Source organism: Protopterus annectens, chromosome 9.part0 (assembly GCF_019279795.1).
Source record: "Protopterus annectens isolate FY-2018-M chromosome 9.part0, PAN1.0, whole genome shotgun sequence".
In the NCBI taxonomy this organism is placed as follows: Eukaryota; Metazoa; Chordata; order Ceratodontiformes; family Protopteridae; genus Protopterus; species Protopterus annectens.
In genome coordinates, this window is record NC_056743.1 from 242,102,241 (window position 1) to 242,128,321 (window position 26,081).

The window sequence follows — 26,081 nt, forward strand, 5'->3', positions numbered from 1 at the left end:
CGATAAACTAGAATAGCTCTTATAAAACTGAATTTAAAACATTATGGCATTACATTATATTTAATGCTAGTTACTTCAATGCCTGTGAATGCTTACTTGCAGCATCTGTAATAATTAAGAAGTAGTAAAACATCTTTTCTCTTTATTCATCCATAGAGAGTGATGACATCATCAGTGTATAGTTCATTGCTTCAAAAGCTAAACTGTTGCTTGACAGAAGAAAGTCTGCATAACAGGTTAGCAAAGCTGACAGCTTGCTTTTCATTTTTTTTTGCCAGTTCCTACTTTGGGATGCATTTCTAATTGCTTCCTCTTTTTTTAAAATAAGATGTTCTCCAAATGCTTCAAAATGAAATTATATGAATCTGCTTCAGGGAAAAATCAAGTTGCTATTATGACTGTTGCAAGTAAGCATATGGTTGCATAATTTATCAAGCTGCAAATCTTGATATACCAATCCAAATTTTATTTATTAATTAAGGGCATACCTCCCTGTGTGTAGATTGTACTTCCCTATGTGTAAATTGCAATAAACAGGTTTGTATTACCAATTAAATGGCTGCAGCTCTACAATTTGGGACAAACACACACACACACACACACACACACACACACACACACACACACACACACACACTCACTGCCCAATGTGCACTACATTTTTCCTGCTACTGACATGCCCACTGGCCAGCCTGTTGCTGATGCCTGCCATACTGCCTGCTGTCTCATGCTGCCTTAGGGCCATGAACATTACTTTCCACCTGTGCATTTGGTTATTGAAGTTGCGGGCATGGCACCCCATTTTTATCTTTGCCCAAAGGGAATTTGTAACACAGCCATATTTCTCTACCACTTAATGTCACTTCAGCCTTGTGTCCCCAGCTATGTGTACGACACAGGAATGTCTTGCTGCCTAGGTACCTGAACCTGAAAGTAATGGGCAGGTAAATACCTCTAATGAAATGTCTAGTTGATGTGGCTTGTTGAGAGTGGGGGCACTTCATATGCATCTGACAGCGACAAACTGAAAGACAGTGCAATTGCCATTCTTCTTTTCACTGTCATCCAAAAATATCCTTAGGTCTGTGCATAGAATTTCATTATCTTTTCATGTGGGGCTAGGAATGCAGACTGTGTGTGAAAACATAGGATGGTTACATAATCACTTTCATCAGGGACGTGCTTCTGTGCATACAAGGATCAGGTTGGTAGATTTGTTTCTTGTTTTTGCTTCTGGCGTCCTTTTGTCAGACAGGTATGCTTGTCAATTGTGGCTTTCTTCATATCCTCATGACTGCAATTTTTTTATATTCATGTAAATATGGTATGTATGTTGTTCATTATGAGAGGCATGTTTCCCTGCCATCTCAGATATTCACCCCAATATTATCCTTTTTTCTACACTAGAATGACCTTCCCTGCTAAATTATCTGGAGTTATTCGAGTTTGTCTCCAATGTGTGGTGTACTTTTCTATTTGAGGGGGAGAGGCTGGCATAATGGTTAAGGTGCTTACCTTAGAAACACAAGGTGTAGGGTTTGATTCTCACATGGGGTGATTAGCTAGGCTTAAATTGGCCCATGAGGGCAGTTAGTCTAGTACTAATATATGATATTTTCTTTTTTTTGTTTGGTCCAGTTGAAGATGGCAGATGCTTTTTGGTGGGAGACATTTATCTGAGATTACTTTTTTCATTATTTATTGTTCAGTCCAGCTTATTTATTTTTCCCTGCAACTGTCAGGCCAGTGACAAGGACTTGGGGGTCAGGAAAACCATTTGCTGTGGAAGGCAGTTGACCCTGTATTTTTGTAAGGGTAGCATAAATTCATGACTTTTTGCTAATTAATATCAGTTGCAAATAGTCAGAACTACACTCTCTCTCTCTCTCTCACACACACATACACACACAAATGCGCATGTGCACACAGTCCTATAAAATAATGCCACACAGACCAATAATTCATAAATTAATGAATGTTTATTGGAAAAAATACTTATGCAGACTCTCCTTATATGTATTGCAGTAACAGAGACAAAATGATGAACCTTTTCTGTTAATGTCTGAAATAACTCAAACCAATTTTAACACAGTCCAAAGCTTTCGACTTCCATCTTTTTGGATTCCAAATGGAAAATTTACATGTTTCTTCAGGTAAGTCTGGAGTATCTTCTCCTTTGCTGCAGCACACTATCTATAACTGCTGTTCCAATCAATGACTATCCCTGCATTGAGAAGCCAACTTCTCTAACAGGGCCATAGCCCTCCTCTTATACTCCATTTTGTAATTCAAAAACTTTATTAGAAAAGCAAAACGCAACATTCTATAAATTACATTTTTAAACCTCTTTATTGCATTATCACATTTTCAATTGTAAAATGCGTTCACATACATTAAAGGGGTAATCTCATCGTTTAAAATTTGGGTGGCACTAAGGATGACCAAAGTAATGTCCACCTTAGCAACGTCACATACATTCCTACCCACAGTGTTGTTTTATTTAAATTATATTGTACAACCCCTTCCCCAGTCCTGTATTTGTTATCACTGTAAACAAAACCCTCATGTTGCATTCCTATCATCTTATGGGTTGTAGGGTCTTAAATATTGCCACATAGTTTTTCTATGCCCCAGCACCTGTAATGCAAGTCTTATTTTCTGTTGGGATAGCAATGAGCAGGGGGTGGAAATGAAGGACATTACAGTACACTAATTTGAGTGAGCCATGGAGCTTGGATTGAATGAAAGCAAATGAACACTGTTATTTTACACTGCTAAGCAATGTGTTTGCTGTTTAGCGAGTGTAAAATAAAAAAAAAAGAAAATTAATAAAAAACAGAACTGTGTGTGTGAGTGAATGTATGCATGTGTAAGAGTGTGAGCGAGATCGATCACGTCATTATTTTACACTCACTAAGCAGCTCTTTTGCTGTTTAGCGAGTATAAAAGTAACAAAAAAACAAACAATTCTACACATGTAGGTGTGTTTCTGTCTGTGTTTGAGTATATGTGTGCTTGCATGAATGAGAGCCAAAGTGTGTTTGTATGTGTATATGTATGCATGAATGTGAAGAGTAAAAGCGACCGATCAGTAGGAAACAGCAGTTAAGAGGTTTCCATACCCCTGAACCTCTTATCTCAAGACAGAAACTACAAAGTTGCTGGAAGGACAGGATTTGTGTTAGCATGCATGTTCCGATCCACAGCTGTGTTTCTGGGTGGGGGATGGAATAAGATCAGTCCAGCAGTTAAGAGCTTTGCATGCCCTTGACCTCTTAGCTAAAGGGATCGCTTGGGGAAAGGTTTCATTTGATGTCAGTGAAGTGCTTGGGCCAACATGGGCAAACATCTGAAGGTGTCTTTGAGGGAAATGTTTCATTTGGCATCAGTTAAGTGCTTGTGCATACATGGAAAAATTACTGAAGGAATCATTGGATGGGAATGTTCCATTTGGTGTCAAACAAGTGCTTGGGCATACATGGAAAAAGTATTGAAAGGAACACTGGGGGAAATGTTTGATTTGGTGCTAGTGAAGTACTTATGCAGACATGGACAAACTGCTGAAAGAGTCATTGGGGGAAATGTTTCTTTTGGTGTGAGTAAAAGTGCTTATACAGGCATGGACATACTTCTGAAATGACTGTTGGGGGGGGGTGTTTTATTTAGTGCCAATGAATGACTTCAGCAGTAATGGACCAACTACAGAAGGGTTCATTTGAGGAAATTATTTGTTCTGTCATCACTGAAGTCTTTGTGTGGGCATTTTTGGGGGAAATGTTTAATTCGGTGTCAAGGATGTGGTTGTGCAGACACACATAACTTACTGATGGAGTTGTTTTGGGAAATGTTCCATTTGGTATCAATAAAGTGCTTGTGCAGGCATGGACAAATTATTAAATGGATCGCTGGTGGAAATATTTCATTTAATGTTAGGGAAGTGCTTGGGCCTGTATGGGCAAACTACTGAATGTGTCTTTGGGAGAAATAGTCCATTTGATCTCAGTAAAAGTGCTTATTCTGGGATCACTGGGGACATACCTGTCAACTGTCCAGATTTTCACAGAATGTACAGATTTTTGCCTCATATTTTTAATATGTTCCTTATTAAATTTTTGGTTTTCTGATTTTTGTGGCAAATCAGTGAGGATTAAATTCACTATATAATGACAGGCATTTGAGTTTCAGACTTCATATTATCCAGAAAATGCATGGTAACACAAGACCTTTTATTCTAACAACTTTCTAAGTTTATAAGAGCAATGTTTAACATTTGTCTCTTTTTTTGGTGCTTTGTCCCCATTATTTTTGGCTTTGTCTGGATTTTTTGTGCTAACAGGTTGAGAGCTATGATTGGGAGAAGTGTTCCATTTGGTCACAGTGAAATGCTTCGTCATACATGGAAAACTATTAAAGGTATCTTTGCAGGAAATGGTTCATTTGGCACCAGTGAAAAGTTTGTGTAGGGATCATTGGGGGAAATGTTTAACCTGCTGTCAGTAAAGTGCTTTTGCAGACATGGACAAATTGGTGAAAGGATTGTTGGGGGTAATGTGTCATTTAGTGTCAGTAAAAGTTCTCCTGCAGATGTAGAAAAATACTCAAGGGATCACTGGGGGAAATATTCAATCTGATGTCAGTGAAGTTCTTGTGCATACATGGGCATACGTCTGATGGGATCATTGGGGAAATGTTGCATTTCCTATCAGTGAAGTGCTTGTCTATGCTGGTGCAAACCACAGAAAGGATCATTAAATGAAATGATTCATTTGGTGTCACTAAAAGTTCTTGTTCAGACTTGAACAAAATACTAAAGGGATCATTGGGGGAAATCTTTTATTTGATGTCAGTGAAGTACTAGTGCACTCGTGAACAAACTATTGTAGTGATTCTTGTGGAAATGTTTCATTTTGATGTCAGGGAAGTGCTTGGGTATACATGGAGAACCCATATGGTGTCGATTAAGTGTTTGTGCATACAGGACAAATGACTGGAGGAGTTGCTAGTGAAAATGCTTCATTTGGTGTCAGTAAAAGTGTTTGTACAGGGATCGATGAAGGAAGTGCTCCATTTGATGAGAGTTAACTGCTTATGCAGACATGGACAAACTACTGAAGGGATCATGGGGAAATGTTTCATTTTGTGTCAGTGAAGTGTTTGTGCAGGCAAGGGCAAACTGCTAAATGGATCGCTGGAGGAAATATTTCATTTGGCATCAGTGAAGTATTTGTGCAGGGATTGTTGGGGGAAATGTTTCATTTGGTGTCAGTGAAGTGGTTATGTAGACATGCACAAAGTACTGTAGGGTTAATTTGGGTAAATATTTCATTTGGTGTTAGTGGAATGCTTCTGCAGACATGGACATACTACAGAAATGATCACTGGGGGAAATGTTTCATTTGGAAAAGCTACTGAAGGGATCATTGGGTGGGAATGTTCCATTTGGTATCAGAGAAGTGTTTGGGCATACAGGGAAAAAGTACTGAAAGGAACACTGGGGGGAAACATTTGATTTGGTGTTGTTGAAGTACTTATGCAGACATGGACAAACTGCTGAAAGGGTCATTGGGGAAATGGTACTCTTGGTGTGAGTAGAAGTGCTTGTACAGGCATGGACATACTACTGAAATGACCGTTGGGGGAAATGTTTTATTGGGTGCCAGTGAATGACTTAGGCAATAATGGACAAACCTCAGAAGGGTTCTTTTGGGGAAATTAATCATTTTGTCACCAGTAAAGTCCTTGTGTGGGCATCTTTGTTGAGAAGTGTTTCGTTTGGTGTCAGTCAAGTCCTTGTGTAGACATGGACAAACTACTGAAGGGATTGTTGGGGAAATGTTCCATTTGTTTTCAATGAAGTGCTTGTGCAGAGATAGAAAAACTAATGAATGGACCCATTGGCAGAAATGTTTCATTTGTTGTCAGTAAAAGTGTTTGTGCACATACTAAATGTATGTACAAAAGACCAGGTAGCAGCTTCTAGAATACTTCTAGAATCCAACCATTTGCAAAAATCCACAGATGAAGCCAAGGCATTGACCCGCTTGAAATGGTTTTGCTATGGTGAGTATAACAAAATGTAATAGCCTTAATTTGGAAATAGGTTGTTTTGATACAGGTCCCTCTTCTCCTTACCTTCACAAGAAATGAACAAGTGATCTGAAAAATATAGTTTTGTCAAGACGGTACCCAATTTGTTTGTGGACATCCAAAGTGTGGAGTATCCTTTCCACTTCATTTTTCAAATTCAGAAAAGAAAACAGGGAGCTGGATAGCTTGGTCTAAAATAAATCCAGATACCTCCTTTTTTTTTTTTATTAAACACCTTTATTGAATTATCACTTGTGACACAGACAAATTTACATTTATATAAAAGTAATCAAACTGTATTAACAAGTTCACGTTTACAAACATTATACTTCACATATATTGCTATATATCATATAACCTTAGTAACATTGCATAGATTATTGAATTCCTGCCCTGCCATTTTAAACAAGAAACATCTTTATTAAACCATTACTTACGACACAGGCAATCATAAATAATAAGAGAACAAACCACACCGACAATTCTAGTTGCAAGCATTTTACATCACAAACCATACAGACACACTCCCAGTTGCAAACATTATACATTACTTATAATCTATGCAATCATTTTCAGTCAAATGTTACATAGTTCATTTACGTCTTGCATTCTTTTAAACTTAATTCCTCCCCTGTATGCATTGCTCCCATAATTCCCATTGTTTCCTATGTAGTTTGCCTCTACCCTTTTCTAAAGATGTCAGTTTCAGCTGTTTTATCTCTGTTACTATATTCACTACTTCTAGTATAGTTGATTTAGATTTTGAGTTCCATTTTCTAGTAATTGCTTTTTTGGCAGCCAACATAATTTGACACAGCAAGGCCTTACCATGTCTAGACAATTCCGATTCTGTATCATAGCTCTGAAAAATCATCTCCCTCATCACACCAGTCTGCCTACCCAGCATCTCTGACAGTGCCCACAGGGAATCCTTAAAGTCCACCATCTCACCACATTCCCAGGAAATATGTTCCCAATTATCTCTTTCTTCTCTATCTCACCTCCATTTGCTGTCCACCTGAGGGAAAAATTCTCTGGTGTCTACTTGGGGTATAAAAATATCTATGTAAACATTTCCAATAAAAATCCTAAATCTTCTAGATTTTGTTGCATATTTGGGAAACATACATATATCCTCCCATCGTTTCTTTGTGAATTGTTTATCCAGTCTCTCTTCCCAATCCTTTCTAACTTCTTCAGATTGATTCTTATAGTTATCATGCAATATGTAATATGCTCTACTAATTATTCCTTTTCTAATGCAGCTTCTGTTCTAGATTCTACTAAAAACTCTATCAGTGCCAGTTTTTCATTTAGGACCCACCTATTTCTTTCTCTTTGCCTATACTCTGATATCAATCCTTGATAGGGAAGGAAATCTCTAACATGCAAATTCAGGTACCACCTTATGCATAAAAGTAGGATTAGTTCCCAAAGAAATTCTGTCCCTGTGGAAAATGAAATAGGGTTGACTCACCATAAGAGCTTGCAGCTCAGATAGCCTTCTTTCAGAGTTCAAAGCATAAACTGTTTTCCATGTTAAAAACCTCTAGTCAGCCAGGTTAGCTGGTTCAAATGAAGCTTTTCTAACACAAAATTAGGATCCCAAAAAATGGATACCAGTTTTCTTGGGGACCTCTTTTGCAAAACCCCTGTCAAAAACATTTTCACATGCAAGTGCATTGAAAAAGGAGGATCCATGAACATACATGCCATAACAGGGAAGAAAAATGAACCTTGATAGAAGAATAAGAAGGCCAGAATAGTAACACATAAATATTATAAAACCAGAGGACAACTAGCACTGAATGGGTGCTGGTTATGTTGCTGGCACCAACTAGAAAACCTTTTCTATTTACTAATATATGATTTTTAGTAGCACACTTTCTTACTCCATTAGTACCAGCTATATCTCCTGAGTAAATAGATGCCTAAAAGGAATTATGATCATCCAAGCAGTCAAGTGAAGTCAATGTTAGGGTGTATCAAACACTCCTGTTTTTGTGCGAGTAGATCAGTCTGTGAGGAAGCTTGTGGTAATTGCCCCTGTCCATTTCCAAAAGAAGGCAGAACCATGTTGCCTGGGCCAGAAGAGAGTTACCATAATGATCATGGGGGATTCCTTCTTAATCTTCAGATGTACCCTGGACATTAGTGAAAATGGTGGAAAAGCATACAGAATCATTCCTGTCCAAGGGAAAAAAGGAATTTGTCTTACAGGCCTGCTTGTATGGAATCTTGGACTAGATTCTTGCCAGTTTATTGTTCAGGGAGGAGGAAAAGTTGTCTGCTTAAACTCGCCATAGACGGATCAAATCTTGGAAGACTCCCTGATGTAGTTTCCATTTGTAAGTGTCTGCCCTGGTCTTGCTCAGCTATTCTGCCACACAATTTTGCTCTGACAGAAAGTAGGATACCTGTAGAGTGAAACTGTACTATGAAACTATATCCCAAGCTAACATGGCTAGTCTGCAAAGAGAGCATGACCTGGTTCCCCCTTGTTTGTTGATGTATCACATGACTCTGGTATTGTCTGTAACCACTTGAAGAAGTCCCAGGGACCAAAGATGGTTTAGAGAGTTGAGTGCCTTGACCAGGGGAAGCATCTCCTTAATATTTATGTGCTTGAGTCTGTCCTTGGTGTCCCATGCCACCTGTACTTTTATTCCTACTGAAACAGCTCCCCAAGAAGAGTCTGTGGTGACTGACTACTTTGGAGTAGGGAGAGGAGAAGGGAAAAGCGGGATTTAAGGATATTTGTTGTCTCAACCTAATGCTTTTTCTTCTGACGAATATCAGCACTTGGATTTGAAGAGATAATGAATGTTAGTGCTGAGACCAAAGAGATTTCAGATACCACTATATCTTTCTCATGTGGAGTCTTCCCAGGGGGGATCATGACAATCTTAGATGCCATGAAATTCCATATCCTCAAAGTGAGCAAAAACTGAGTGGAAAACCTTAGAAATAGGTATAGAGCTATTTTTTTCCTGTGGAAGAAAAGCTCTTTGAACTGAGTTGTCTAGCCAATATCCCAACAACTTACTTCTATATGGAGTTAAGAAAGACTTTTGAATATTCCAGTTCCTATTAGCAGAGCGAAAGACCATAATCGTAAATACGGAAAGGGCAACACGTATTGCACGAAATATGGAAATGCCGAATGTCTGAAACAGCGAAAATGGAAATGTCAAAATGGAATGGTTGGCCCGTCTGCGGTACAGCTCAGTAAGGTAAGTGTGCGATAGACAGGACTTTAGGGTTAGGATGTGGGTTAAGGTAAGTTAATAGATAGGTAATGTATGTAATATTTAGTGTAGTGCTAGAAGCAAGGTTTTATTTAGCTGTATGTATGTGTATTATTTATTTGTTTTGGGTGTATGTCTGTAGGGGAAGTGTGCGGTAGTTACGGACCTTATGGTTAGGGAGGGGTTAAGGATAGTGCATAGATAGTTGTGTATGTGGGGTTTAGTGCAGTGTTGGAAGTAGGGTTTTGTTATATGTATGTGTATTTGTTTTTTTGGGTGTATTTCTGTAGGGGACTTGTGCGGTAGTTACAGACCTTAGGGTTAGGGAGGGGTTAAGGATAGTGCATAGTTAGTTGTGTTTGTGGGGTTTAGTGTAAGGTTAGAAGTAGGGTTTTGGTGCTTTACTTTAGGTTAGAAGTAGGGTTTGGTTAGTGTATATATGTGGTTTATTTATTTTGTTTGGGTAGGTAGTATGTAGCGGGTGGTGGGGTTGGCCGACTATGACAGTTCTTTATTTTATTTTTCACTGTTTAGTGTGTTCGGGATTTTTGCGGTTCGCGTTATAGGTGTCAACGTTTAGGTATTCGGTTAAAGGGATTTTCGATGTGCTAATATAGACCCGAATATTCTCTAGGAAGCCCAGCTTGTGTAAAAGATCGCTCAAAAGAGAGAGATTCCTGATAGTTTGAAAAAGACTCTGCAAAGATAAGCCTTCTAAATATAGAAAAATGTGGATACTCTGTAGCCTGCAATGAGTTAGAAGTGGAGCTAGACAAACTGAGAATACTCTTGGTGCATTGGATAGTCCAAAGTGTAAGGCCTAGAACTGATACACAAATGCTTAAGAAACGTCTGAAGTCTGGTTGAATAAGGATGTCATGACAAGCATCTTTTAAGTCTAGTGTAAACTGACATAATTTTGAATTTGGGTATTATCATAAACAAGCTCAAGAAAGAAAGATCCAGAATTGGTCTTAAAGCATTTTCTTTCTTTGTCACTGGGAACATCCTTGAATAAAAACTCTTCCCTACCTAGGAAAGAAGTAGTGTTTCTATTATTCCATGGGGCAATATGTCATAAAAATGCTAAAGAACAAGAGAGTCTGGTCTAGAGAATGAGGAATGACCCAATAATTGTCCTGGAAAAATGTGGTCCTTGAAGGCTGTCAGGGAATTCTGTACAGCTAACATTTCTTTTTGGTTGATATGCAGGTGCATCTGTCTCGGGTTCCATATGCCCTGAATGCACTGCCCTGCCAAGTGAGCCCCCCATGCATAGTCTGATGCGTCTTTTGTTAGGGTTTGGGTGGCAGGGGGTAGAGTGAAAGAGAGCCCCTTGTTGTGGTAGCAGGCCTCTGCACACCAAAGGAACTCTATCTTTATACAAGGAATGATAGGAATCATTGATTCCAGGTCCTGAGAATGTTGACACCATATGAACCAAAAAGAAAAGATAAAACTGAAGACCACAGATGAAGAATCCACTTAAAACATCAGTTTATTGCACCTCTAGTGCTTTGGCAAATGCCTTCAAGGAGTATAAAACATCACATAACTTATACAGTTTATATACCCAAATACATCTAACAATTAAACAAGCAGCCTAAACCAATTAATCAATAAACATTAAAAAATACTTAATACTACTTTCTCATCAGATAAGAAGCCTCCAGTTACATTCCACATTCAGACCCTGAGGAAATAAAGTGTCATATTTCAAAATGAAAATACTTTCTTTATATAACAACTTCTTTTTATACAAATCATCAGAAAATGCACCCTTCATAATATGTTCTAAGATAGTGGCTTGTAACCCATTTGGATTTGAATTGTGAGCCAGCATAAAATGTTTAGCAACAGGGCTATCTTCTTTATTATTTATAATATTCCTGACATGCTCCTGCAGTCTAGTTTTAAACTTCCTTTTACTTTCTCCTACATATACAAGGTTACACGGACATTTCAACGCATAAATAATACCTTCAGTATTACAGCTATATATATTTTCAACCTCAAATACATGGCCATTTATATACTTAAAAGTTGGAACAATATACTGACATACATTGCAATGACCACAGGGTAAAGTTCCTAGGCTCTGCATGGTCCTATATTGCAATGTCTCAGTGGGATATTTAAATTTATTATGTACCAAGATATCTTTTAAATTCCTACCTCTACAAAATGAAATGCCTAAAGACCTAGACAATAAATTGTTTAGGTCCATTGATCTAAACAAAAAATTCCAGTAGTGTTTAACAATGTCTATTAAAACATCACTGAAAACACTATATGTAGAGACAAAATAAACTAATCTTTTCTCTTGATGTCTAACATCTAACTTATACCCCTTACTTCCATACTTATAAGTACCAACTTTATGTTGTTCATTAATAACCTTATCTATAGCTGTTTGAATACTAGCTTCACTATAGCCCCTCAATCTAAGCATCTCACTAGTCACACTAATTTCTTTAAAGAAATCTGTGTCAGTATTACATAGCAGTCTAAGTCTCATACATTCCCCACAGGGCAAGGAGACCAAAGTATGAACTGGATGACAGCTAGTCCCCATCAAATACTGATTACTAGCAGCAAATGTGCTATGCACAGACGTATGTAAAGTATTGCTGTCCTCCAAAATCAGATGTATGTCTAAAAAAGTTATATCTTTGCCCACCTGTATGCCATCAAAGGACAGTCCAAATCTATTATGTTGCATAACTTCTATAAACTGACCAACATAAGATATCCCACCTTTACAAATAAAAACAAGATCTATAAAATGAAAATAACTAACTACATAATTTAAAAAAAAATCTATATGATATAACCATTCTAACCCATACAAACCCATCATCAGGTTGGCATACATGGGGGCAAAAGATGCCCCCATGGCAGTGCCCTTGATTTGTCTGTATATTTGTTCATTAAACATAAAAAAATGTGGATTCTTCGTCTGTGGTCTTCAGTTTTATCTTTTCTTTTTGGTTCGTGCAGTGTTTGGTCTGTTTTTATGGTGAATGAATCTTCGTTTGGGATCCCGAGGCTCTTAAGGGATGACACACTGGAAGGTAGTCAAAAAACTATGGACAGTTTTGTAATGCATCAGAATGCTGCAGATATGGCTGGTTCCAACCTTGCCAATACTTCTGCTTCAGTGGGTGTTTCCTCTACTTCACATTTTTTTGAAAGGCTTGAACAAGCAAGAAATTCTAGAGTGAATGATCCATTTGCCTCTGTGGGACAATTTGGCCCTTCTTCCAGTCCTTCTGGTGAATTGAGTGCTTTAATGAGTAAGTTGGAACAGTTACTGCATAAAGAAACTGCTGCATACTTTAATCTGTTAAGCTTGCAAAGATATGTTGACTTAGACATTACACATAGGGGACTTAGAGCCTTTAAAAGCCCCTCTACTCCTCTTGATATGTCTGATGAAAGGGATGTGCAATTTTCTAAGAACTGGTTATTGGCAGCTCATCGTTGTACTTTAGAATGGATTTCCATTCTATTAGAAAGAGATTGTGTGAAATAAAACAAGCTTAAGGAAGACATTAGAGCTGCCTATAATGACTTATCTAAAAGACTTACATCTATGCAGTTTAACAAGTTTTTAGCAGATGTAAATATTGGTTTAGATAAATATGAAAAAGAACTCATTTATCGGAAATGCACAAAACTGAAAAGAGATCTAAAAGACCATCAAAGTAACCGTGCTTTTATATGGAAAAACCAACACATTTTCATCGTAATAAAGGCTCTGTCCCTTTAAGAAATCACCAGCTCCTTCTAGGAGTGTGTCTTTTGCTTCAGATGTTTCCTCTAATGGTGGGGGAGAAGGAGAGCATTTGCCAGGGTTACCAGCAGCTCAAAATCCATCTAGATTAACCTCAGATTTTCGGAGAGGGAACCAGCAGTTTCAGGAAGAGCAGAGACAGCAGAGTGAGTGGGAGAGAGGAAGATTTCAGTCTGGGAACTTTAACAATCAAGAAGGACACAGTTTCAATGATAACAAGAGAAACAAATGGTATTAGTGTGACTGTAAATAATGTTGTGCAAGATATTCTTGACAGTTCTGTGTCTTTTGTTTACAAAGATGTGGGTGAAACAATCCATGTAACTACTGCATCTGAGTGTAAGAAAATTTCTATTGTTCATAACATTTCTGGTGTGTCTTTATCTGTATATCAGATGAATGTTTTGAATTATGGTCTTAAATATATACCCACAGTGCTGCCTCGGTTACATGAATTAAAGTGTGATATTTTTAGATTGTGTAGGAAGATACATTTAATATATTTTTTTGCCAATAACCAGTATAAAGAAGGTGATGGTAGTTGGTTAGAATCTGATAGTTTAGAGAACAGTTTTTATTCTTGTGTATCTGACCCTGAGGAATGCTTTGACTGTGCAAGTGACTATAATGCCTATAGTTTGTTAAAAACTAATAAAATAATGAGTAAAAGTGATTTTATTCCTCCATACCAACATGAACATATACTAATAAAATAATGAGTAAAAGTGATTTTATTCCTCCATACCAACATGAACATATAAAGTGTTTTGCTCAAATGTTGAATTTTGCTGTAGAAAATGTTTTTTTGTGATTTTATGCAGTATAAGCATAAGTTGGTATATAACTTGAATAAAATGTAATGGAAGGAACTACAGGCATTAGTGAATAATGAACATATTATTATTAAACCATCTGATAAAGGTGGTAAGATAGTGGTGATGAATGTTGCTCAATATTATAAAATGTGTATGACACATCTGGATGATACTAATACCTATGTTAAGAGTAATACAAATTAATATATTAAGGCTATGAATGATTTTGACACCCTTATATCTAAGGGAGTGAGGTTAAAATATTTTTCACAAAATGACAAAGATAAAAAGTTTAATACTTGATGACAGTGAGTTGGCTTTATTTTACTGTCTTCCAAAAATTCATAAAAATGGGGTTGACCCACCTGGTAAGCCTATTGCATCTGCTCAAAAATATTTTTTATCTAATATTGGGAAATTTTTGCATGAATATTTATTCCCTTATGTAATAAAGTTACCTAGTTATATTAGGGATAGTTTTGATTTTTTGGAAAAATTATCTAAAATACAATGGAGTGCAGATATGTTTTTTATAAGTGTTGATGTTGTTAGTTTGTATACTAACATACAGTGTCAGTTTAGACTAGAAGCAGTAAAATATTTTTTTTGGGTGATAGTCCAGTAGCGTATTATATTATTGAAATATTGGAATTTTGTTTGAATAATAATTTTTTTATGTTTAATGAACAAATATACAGACAAATCAAGGGCACTGCCATGGGGGCATCTTTTGCCCCCATGTATGCCAACCTGATGATGGGTTTGTATGAGTTAGAATGGTTATATCATATAGATTTTTTTTTAAATTATGTAGTTAGTTATTTTTGTTTTATAGATCTTGTTTTTATTTGTGAAGGTGGGATATCTTATATTGGTCAGTTTATAAAAGTTATGCAACATAATAGATTTGGACTGTCCTTTGATGGCGTACAGGTGGGCAAATATATAACTTTTTTAGACATACATCTGATTGTGGAGGACAGCAATACTTCACATACGTCTGTGCATAGCACATTTGCTGCTAGTAATCAATATTTGATGGGGACTAGCTGTCATCCAGTTCATACTTTGGTCTCCTTGCCCTGTGGGGAATGTATGAGACTTAGACTGCTATGTAATACTGACACAGATTTCTTTAAAGAAATTAGTGTGACTAGTGAGATGTTTAGATTGAGGGGCTATAGTGAAGCTAGTATTCAAACAGCTATAGATAAGGTTATTAATGAACAACATAAAGTTGGTACTTATAAGTATGGAAGTAAAGGGTATAAGTTAGATGTTAGAAATAAAAAGAAAAGATTAGTTTATTTTGTCTCTACATATAGTGTTTTCAGTGATGTTTTAATAGAAATTGTTAAACATTACTGGAATTTTTTCTTTAGATCAATGGACCTAAAAAAATATTCTCTAGGTCTTTAGGCATTTCATTTCGTAGAGGTAGGAATTTAAAAGATATCTTGGTACATAATAAATTTAAATATCCCACTGAGACATTGCAATATAGGACCATGCAGAGCCTAGGAACTTTACCCTGTGGTCATTGCAATGTATGTCAGTATATTGTTCCAACTTTTAAGTATATAAATGGCCATGTATTTGAGGTTAAAAATATATATAGCTGTAATACTGAAGGAATTATTTATGCGTTGAAATGTCCGTGTAACCTTGTATATATAGGAGAAAGTAAAAGGAAGTTTAAAACTAGACTGCAGGAGCATGTCAGGAATATTAGAAATAATAAAGAAGATAGCCCTGTTGCTAAACATTTTATGCTGGCTCACAATTCTAATCCAAATGGGTTACAAGCCACTATCTTAGAACATGTTATGAAGGGTGTATTTTCTGATGATTTGTATAAAAAGAAGTTGTTATATAAAGAAAGTATTTTCATTTTGAAATATGACACTATTTCCTCAGGGTCTGAACTGGAGGCTTCTTATCTGATGAGAAAGTAGTATTAAGTATTTTTTAATGTTTATTGATTAATTGGTTTAGGCTATTTGTTTATTGTTAGATGTATTAGGGTATATAAACTGTGTAAGTTATGTGATGTTTTATACTCCTTGAAGGCAGTTGCCGAAGCACTAGAGGTACAATAAACTGGTGTTTTAAGTGGATTCTTCGTCTGTGGTCTTCAATGTTGATACCATAGGCTTTTTAGATACCATTGTAGTTTCCTCATATGCAGTCTTGCATATGGAATTAATAGAATGCAAGAGGCCATGAACCCCAGGGCTTGCAGAATTTTCCTTGCAGATAGCTGGGTCTTTCTGGCCAGTAGTTTGAAGTAGGTTGCCAAATAAACTTGTTTCTCTGGAGTGAGGAAAGCCATCTGGGAAGTTGTGTTCAAGCTTGCCCCCAGGAATACAATCTGTTGGCAGGATACTAGATGAGATTTCTTTTCGTTTATGGTGTACCCCTGTGAGGTTAGAAGTTTCTTTATGAATGCCAGATGTTTTAATAGCAAGTCCTGGCTTTCTGCCTGAATCAGACAATCGTCCAAGTATGGGTATATTTGAATATTTCTCTGCCTGCAAAATGCAATGGCTGGAGCTAGATACTTTGTGAATACCTTGGGTGCAGTAGATAGGCCAAAGGGAAGTGCAGAGAACTGATAGTGCATGGAGCCTGCCCTGAAGTGTAGGTATTTCCTGCAAGATTCCCTTATTGGAATGTGCAGGTAAGCTTCCTTTAAGTCTTGCCAACCAGGCATCTTTGCCTAGCATAGGAAGCAGCTGTTGAAGTGTTGGCATTTTGAATTTTGGGATTACCAAAAAAGTGTTTTCAGGATAGGACACCAAGAACTGTCTATTCTGGGTACCAGGAAAAGTCTTGAATAAAAACCTTGGCCCCATTCTTCTGCTGGGACAGGTTGAATAGCCCTGATACTCAGAAGAGAGAGAACCTGCTGTAGACCCTCTGTCCACTGATTTGGGGGTAGGTCTGGCCAACCATTTGGGGTTGGTAGGGAGTGAAAGTAGAATCTGTATCCTCGGGAAACTATATTCAAAACCCATTTGTCCTAGGTAATGAGTTCCCAGTTTTTTGCATGCAGAGCGAGCTTTCCTTCTAAGGGAGCAGGCAGTTGAGCAGGGCTTGGAAGGGTTAAGGTTAAGTCATTGTGCCATTTTTCCATGGGGGGTGTCTTACTACTCCCTGCTTTGGAAGTGGGAGCCCCCCACTGTTTAGGCCTGTGCGTATCCTGAGACTGTTACCTAGGTGGTCTGCTGTTCCTGGGTTTGGACTGAGAAGGCCTGGAAGAGGCTGGAAAGGACCAATTCTATGAAGGCCAATGCATACTAAATCTGGGAGGCTGTACTTGCAGGAAATCTTTAACAGTTTGCATAGATTTAGCTTTTTCCTCCATCTTTTTGAGGACGACTTCTGCTTTGTTGCCAAACAGGTGGTCTTGGTTTAAGGGAGCATCCAGTAATTTAGCTTTAACATGATCTGGCAAGTTTTGCTCCTTAAGCCAAGCATGCCTTCTAAGTACAGACCCAGTGACAGCAGCCCTGCAAGATGCTTCTAAAGAATCAAAACCACATTGCAAAGTGTTTACCAACTTGTTCTGCAGAATGCATTAAACCCTGTAATTCTTTGTGTTCAGCACAGTCAGGAATCAACATCATTTTCTGTTTAAGTAACTCCATAATATGCTGCTGATACTTTAACATGTGAAACTGGCAATTTAAAGCCCTAATGGCCAAAGTAATAGACGTATATACCCTCTTACCCCATCTGTCCAAGGCTCTAGAATCCCTATCAGAAGGGGTAGGGTTTTTAGCAGCAGTAGCCTTAATGCCCTTTGGTCCTTGGGAAATGGTTTCTGGATCCGCAGTAGGATTCTTGAAGAGGAACTTGTGAGAGTCAGGTACTCTGTAATGCCTGTCAGGTTTTCTGGGAGCTAGAGGTAAAGTGTCTGGGGAAAGGCTAGATTCCAAGAAAGCATCATCTACAATGTCCAGAACAGGAGGGATAGCTAAAGGCCTGTGTTGAGGGAGGAGTAAGAATTCCCTAAGCCTCTTTTTGGAGTCAGAGTAATCCTGGCTTTCCCAGAGGAAATGCTCCCTAAGAGTATGCAAGGTTTCACCAAAAGAAAAATCTTCTGGAGGGGAAGCAGAGGGAATGGAATCCTCTGCATCAGAATCCTCATAGGTAGATAAGGGCAAGTCCTGGTAATCAGAAGAAACAGAAATATCAGATTCCTCATCAGAAGAATTAGAAGGAAAATCAGTTCTAGGTCTCTTAGAGGGGGAAGGCTGGCTTCCTCTAATTAAGGTAATAAGGTCTTCAGCCATTCTAAGCATTTGCTTTCTAGGCATATGGGCTTGATTATGCAGTCTGGACACCGGTTTTCTAAGCATAGGTCGAGTTTTGGGCCTGAATGAAGAAGATGGCGTTGGTTTAAAATGCAAGTCTGTAGGCCTGAATACATCCTCAGAAGCTGGTGCCTGCACAGCAGCTCCGGACCCATCCAAGGTAGAGACATCCGCAGGTTCCATAGTCGAAGAAGCATCTTGCGGTATCCAGACTCCGAATGGGTCTCAGTAGAAGCCTATGAATCTGAGGTAGTGGATATCAAGGGCTGCAAAAGCGCCTCACTGAGTACCGGCGGACTGGCAACTAGCTTAACAGAAGCATCGTCAGCAGTTTTGGACCTATGCGGTCTGTCTCTGTTTTTATCCTTACGTTTTTTCGGAATACCGATAGTCGGATGGCTTACCAAAGCCATTTCTGGATAGTTATACCGAGTACCAAAATAATTTGCTGCAAATATAGCCCAATGATGAATAGTTCGGGGGTTAAACAAGGCACAAAACTGACAGCGAGGGACGTCGTGGTCTGGGCCTAAGCAAGGAATGCAGTACAAATGAAAATCTTTATGAGGTATTTGCTTTCCACAGGTAATACAATTATTAACTTTTACTGACATCTGTTAAGAGCAAGAAAAAGGATCCCCAACTGGGTACTTAGCTTTTTTGAAGACTTCAGTTCTGAAACTCGAAAATGAAAATTTCAGGAGTCGGCCGACTGGCACTTGCGAACTGCTTCTGCTTTGGGCACCACGCAGCAAGAAAGACTGATGTAATGGCATTGGCTGCATGTTTTACACCCCTGATGACCTGATGTCATGGAAGAAGAGACAGCATCCGATGCAGGAATCCAAGACTCTGGTATTCAGGCTGGCTGAGGGCTACCTGCAGGCAGATAACCCAAATGTGATGACTGCAACAGTGAAACACGAAGAACATCTGCAGATAAAACATTCCTCATACTTTCACAATTGGAGCAAACTGTAACATATAAGCCTGCCAATTCAAAATTCTGAAAATCAAGCTGCAGAAGTATGTACCTTTTCCTCATACCTATCAATAGGTATGATTGGACTGGAATTGACTAGGTGCTTAGAAGCAGTGGATTCAACTAGAGTTACAGCTGCTGGGTCAGATTTTGGAATAGTGCAAACATTTTTTTAAAGACTGAGGAACTTTATACATTTTGTCTGCCTTTTTCAGGAGAGAAGGCTATTAGAAAAATTGGAGGCAGTAACACACAAAGGCAACTTCTAATGCAGGCATAACAGGGGGAATGGGTATATAATCTGGAAAATCCTTTTGTAACAACTGAGAAACCTCAGTATTCACCCACTGAAAACACTGGCATATTCTAGCAGTAAACTCAGAGAAAGAGAAACTCCCACAAGCAGAATCTGAAACTGAGCTCTCCTCAGAGTCTGAATCTGAAATCTGAGGATGAAAACATGTATCCATCCCTGCATCTTTGCATTCAAATTCAGAATCTTGAATTTCTTCAAGAAAAGAGGTATCCCTCTTTCTTTTACTAGAAACTACTTTACAAAGAAGAATAAATAACCTGAATTAAACCCTGAGACAGACCCAGTAAACTACTCCTATTCAAAGAAATTTGAGGAGTACATGCTAGGTTTTCTGTTTCTTTTTGACAGGAAAAATAGGGCCATCTATGTTAGCAGAAAACAATCCACAAACCAAGTAGATACTGGCAGCTTTTGCAAAACAAAAAGCGACACTCGAAGATTAAAATCACTTTATAAAACTGCAGATACTGAAAAGTACAGTACAAAAATACAAACAGCAACTCCAAGGCAGTATTAAACTGCAGATACTAAAGAGTACAACAAAAATACGGACAGCAAATCCAAAGCAGTATTAAGTGCTTTTGTAAGATAAATGACTTCATCAGAATACGATCTATGTTACTAATGGCAGTAGCAGCTTCCTCGTGGATGGGTGTAGCATTCTGACCCAACAGGGACACATTCCCTGTTTCCACTCCCAAGAGTGACTCTGCCTTACCCCACTAAGGGAACCCCAACAGCTGCAATGGACATAGTTAACTCCCCTTCACAAGTCCATAGGAGCTGTAGATGCTACAGCAGAGGGATCTGGGGTAAAATATGAGTTGTCTGAGGTGCAACCAATGGCGACAGCAGAGTTATCAACCTGCAGCTGAGACAAATTGCTAGTCTGCTGTGGTGGCAAAGACTGTTTGCTTAATTTTCTTCTTTTTGTGGCTGGAAGAAGAACCAACTGTGGGAGCAGCAGTCTGTTCCATAGTATGGTCAAAAACTGTTCTTCCTTTCTGGGGAAGACAAGCAGCAAATGCTGGTTAAAACTAACAGTCTACAAAAGCTCCTTTTTTGACAGACAAACACAGAACATTTATTTATTTATTTATTTAACATTTGTTTACCGGGAAAGTCTGACTTGGAACAAAGCCAATTTTTAGAGAAGGCCCAGAGAGAAATGCTCCAGACTCATGCTGCAATATAGCAATAACCCACGCCTGGGTGTGGGTAATGCTGGATTTACCCACAGTTGGTGTGGTTTGGTCACGAGGGCAAAGCCCGAGTGGCCAAAGACAACCGTGGGTAAATCCAGTATTACCCACACCCAGAAGTGGATTATTGCTATTATACAATGACATTATTTAAGAAACAAAATAATTACTTTTCTTAAATAATGGCATTGTATAATGCCTCCTTGCTGCCCTTCCGCAGCTGTCTGGTATTCTGTGGCAGTTCTGATGTACTGCGCATGCATAAGCTTACGCAGTACATCAGAGCTGTGAGAAAGCAAGATCTCTGTTGCTTTTTACAAACTGTCTCGCTATGTTAAAGGAGTTTAACATAGCGAGACAGCTTTAAATAAAGCAACGGAGAAAGCAAGATCTCCATTGCCTTTTACAAAGTGTCTCGCTATATTAAAGGAGTTTAACATAGTGAGACAGTTTTAAATAAAGCAACGGATATAGGAAGATTTCCGTTACTTTTTTTAAAGCTCTCACTATGATAAACTCGTTTAACATAGCACGACAGTGTGTAAAAAGCAACGGAGATCTTGCATTCTCCGTTGCTGTAAAAAAGAGTTATACTAATGGAAAAAGTCTGGGCGACCGGACCTTTTTCCATTAGTATAACTCTGATGTACAAAATGCATGCTGACCAATCAGCATGCATGTTTTGGAATATTAATAGGGGGTCGTTGTATAATGCACTTTAAAACACTATGTCAGCCCCACAAAGTAAAATAAACACAATTTCTCCACAGAAAACAAAATGGTTTCAGTTACTTTACAACACTTTTAAACTGACAAGAAAAAAATGAGCACTCCATTTAAAAATATATTACAGTCTCGTGCCAGTGCATTAAACCTTAACACTCCTTGCTTTAAAATAACTTTACTAAAGAGGACAGCAATAAAACAACAATACAAATAAGAAAATGGAATGATTTTTTTTTACTTAAAAGGAACTTATCTGCTCAGCAAATGTACAGGATGAGCTAACCAATCCTTGAAAGCCTCAGAGAAAAGTATTTTTCAGCAGCATTAAAGGCCTGAAGAGCTTCACACACAAACTTTTCTTTTAGTCAGCTCAGCTCAAGCTACCTGACAGTTTGGCTGCATAGAATGTGCCCTGAAGCTTTGTAAACTGGTTGGCTGTTATATCCTTGGCAGTCTATAACCCATACAGCTAAGGCTATTGCAGAAGTGATCAATATGATGAACATTCAACTTTGTCTGGGGTTACTGCAATAATTTTTGCTAATTCTTTCTGAATCTTTAGAAGTGCTTTGGGAATCACTGGAAAGGTTCAAAATGCACATAGGAACATTCTGGCCATGGGAATGATAAAGCATCTATCTTCCAAGCATGGCGCAAAGAAATTTTGACCAGATTTATTTTCCTTTGCTTGTTTTGAAAGAAGGCCAGCACATCTACTTGAGGAGTTCTCCACATCACAATTAAGACCTGGAAGACCACTACATGGAACTTGCACTCATGACTGTCTGTTTCTTTTTGTGTTTTGCACTGATAGAATGTATGAGGCCTGAAGAGTCAGAGAATGTTGTAGACCCAGCTCCTAGGCCATCACTGGCAACTGAAACAGAAGGTATGACCTGTATCCCTTGCTTGTTCAAGTCCCACATCATGGTAGTGTTGTCCATGACCACCAGAAGAGGACTATTCAGAGACAGTTGATCACTCCACTCCTTCAGTTCCAGTTTTACAAACCCCAGTGCTGGTACCTGGAAATACAAGGGATAAATGTGCTCAGTCCATGAATTCACATACCACTGTATTTTACTCATGTGTAGTTTGGCTAGTGGTATCATGACAATCTCTGGTATCAGGAGGCCTAGAATTTTATAGAATTCTCTTAATGAGGTCATGAATAGAAGACAGAAATCCAAGAAAATGTTCTGATAAATCAGAACTTTGACTTCCGTCAGAAAGGCCATCCTTTTTACCATGTCTATCTAGCACACAAGCAAACAATTTGTTGACAGGGTGTGAAGAAGGTCTTTGGATGGGTCAGTTTGAAGCCCAAGTGGGAAAGGAGGTATGCAACGTTGTTGGACTACAAGCACATGGATTTATAATCTGTACAAAACAGCAAGTTTGCTAAATAAGGAAAATGTGTATGCCTAGGGTTCTGTAATAGGCAACTACCGGGTTCCAAAACCTTGTAAACACTTGAGGTGCACTAGATAGCCCAAAGGGTAATTCAGAAAAATGATAATGTATGCCAGACAAAGCAAATCACAAATATTTCCTGAAACTGGGAGCAATAGGAAGACAAGTGTCCTTGGGATTTAGAGTCACCATGAAATAGTGATTTGAAAGAAATGCTAGGACGGACTGCAAGGACAGCATTTTGAATTTCAGAAATTTTACAAAGGTGTTTAGAAAGGACATGTCTAGGATGGGTGTCCAGGAGTGGTCTTTTTTGCAAGTGTATATTGCAGGCACTGGTTGTATGACCCCTGGTTCTACCACATGATGAAGCATAGGATGAAATAGCTCTGGCTGGTCTGGTGGGTGTGGGGGAATTCCCCTGAAAGAGGAGGATTTTCTATCCGCAGTCAAGATAATCCTCCCCAAATTTTCATCAGAACCCATTTGTGTAAGAGTATTTGGATCCAGGCTGTAGGGTTCAGAGGGAGCCAGGGGAAGGAATAACAGCAGGAAGGGCAGGGTGAAGGAAATAAAAGTGCTCTGTAACTTGACATAGGCATTCCTTTCCATGGGTTTCAGCCTGTTTTACAAAGGAACCCCTTGTTTAGTTTCAAAGAATTATCCTCCTGCCATTTCCTCTTGGATCCTTAACTTTTGTTAGGCTGTGATTTTTGTTTGTTCTGCCCCCAGAAGGAAATTGCCTTGTTTGGGGAGAACTTGAGTACATGAGCCATCTTAGATATGTCATACATTAATCTGCCTTTCGTCATCCCACTATTTTGAGAATCTGTGTAACGGAAGGCTTAAACACTAATTCAGAACTTAAAAGTTGCATTACAAATGTTGGTATTTAAATCAACAGCAGCAGCAGCATTTCTCAAGACTTTATCTGCACATTCAAACACACCTCTCAAACCATGTATCAAAGCTTGAGTCAAACTAGGAGCAATTTCAATCATAAAAGACTTTTGCTCTGTAGGTAAGGATACAGCAAAATCAAACTGTATGCACACTGTAAAATAAATTATAATATATAGCCATGATAATGTAACATTCTAAAGGCTAGATTACCAGAAAAGGAAATATTTTTTTCCTTGAAGATCAACCATTTTCTCTCTTAATCTGGGGGTACTAGATTAGATGAAGCCAGGAACTTTTTATTTGAGAGCAGGCGGATGGGGAGACTGCAGCTGGTTCAGCAGTCAAATGAGAAAAGAGACCTGTCATATCCAAAGAGACCCTATATTTTCTCTGAGCCTTTTTAGAGACTACTGGATACTGGTATCCTGCAAGTAGTTTTATAAACATCTTCCAAGGTTGGTAAGAAAGGGTGGATAGCCACATAGGTTCATAGGTGTTTACAAGTGAACAACCACAAGGGCCTTTTTAAGCTTAACCATGCATCCCAAATCTCTGAGAAGTTCTGGTAACCTTGATAAGTATAAGCAGAGGCTTGGAAAGTGAAACATTTACAAGCAGAGGCCTGGGAGATGAACCATTTACAGGCTGTGTCCATTAGAGACACAGGGGGCAAACCAAGGATACATTTTCTTGTTCCCCATCCAATTGTCCAAGTTACACCTGAATTGAGTTAGGGAGGAACTCTGCTTCACATGGATGGGAAGCTTGTTCCAGAGAAGAGGAAGTCTCTGGGATACATATTTTCATGTCATTCTCTATAAGGTCATATATCCTGCCTCACCCTGGGGTAGTTCCAGACTCATCACTAAATACAGCAATCATCCAAGGAAAAGTGAACACTTTTGTACTTAAGCTCAGATTCACCTTTAGAAGACTCGGAGTGATTACACACAATTATTTGCTAGGAAATCAATACTGTTCTCTCCAGATTCCTCCTCATTCTTTGAAATAACAGGTATCTATCCAAACTAGCACTAAAGCCATGTATGGGAACACAACAACCAGAATTAGCTGTTGCAGAACACATTTAGCCAAGGAAACTACATAAATTCATAAATATTAGACTAGCTGCCCTCATGGGTCATTTTAAGCCTAGTCAATCTCCCTTTCAAAGGCAAGAATCAAACCCTCTAACTTGTGTCTGTGAGGTAAATATCCAAACCATTATAACAACCACCAGTACAAATAGCATTAATCTGATTATCAACTGTATGATGAAACTTCTGTTTCTTGTGAACTTCACTACCAGATAAAATATCTGGGGACAGAGTATTATGTCTGGCTAGGGGTTTATTATAGGATCATAAGAAGTTACTAGGCTATTGGCTCTGAGACCATTATAAGCCTAGCCAAGAGTTTAGCCCATGTTTAGACAAGTCTGCACCCAAAGCTCTGGTCCAGCAGGGACACAGGTGGAATCCCAGGGGTGTATTTTCTGTTTCCAATCCAGTTATCCAGGTTGCACTTGAAAAGGGATAATGGGGGGTTGTCTATTCCACAGATGGGGGAGTCTCTGGGACACAAATCTGTCCTGCATCAAGTCCTTTTGATGTCACAGACCAGGTTGAGGTCACGCATGTGATTTATTCGAGTGGAGCTTGACTTGCGGATATGCAGCAGTCCCATCAAGGTGGGGTCTGAGATTGCTTTGTATGCCAGGCAGAGGTCACCTCTGAGGAGTCTGTATGAAACTGAGTAGAGGGACAGGGCTTTTAGCCTGCCTGTGTAGGGTAGATGTTTTAGGCCCTGGATTCTTCTGGTGAGGAACCTCTGTGGTCTCCAGCTGCTGCATGTGCTTTGCAAGGTATATGCCGAAGGAGGCATTGTACTCAATAATTGGCCTTATAAGGGAAGAGTACAGGGATGTTATGACCTCCTTGTCCCCGGATGAGATACCCTTACTTATGAGGTGTGCCACATAGAAAGCTTTCCATACAATGGAAGCAACATGGTGGTCAAAAGTCAGTTTGCTATCAACCCGGGTGCCCAAATCCCTCACGACTGACTGCGTGCTTAGGACATTGTTATTAATGTGATAATATGTGGGGACATCACTCTCCCCAAAGAGGATGATGATGCATTTTTGGCAGTCAGCTTGAGACCATGTTTCTGGCACCAGTCATTTGTTTGGGTGAGACACTCTAGCAGGACGTCCACATCACTTGGGGAATTTATGACCTCACCCAGTTTGCAGTCATCGACAAACTTGGTCAG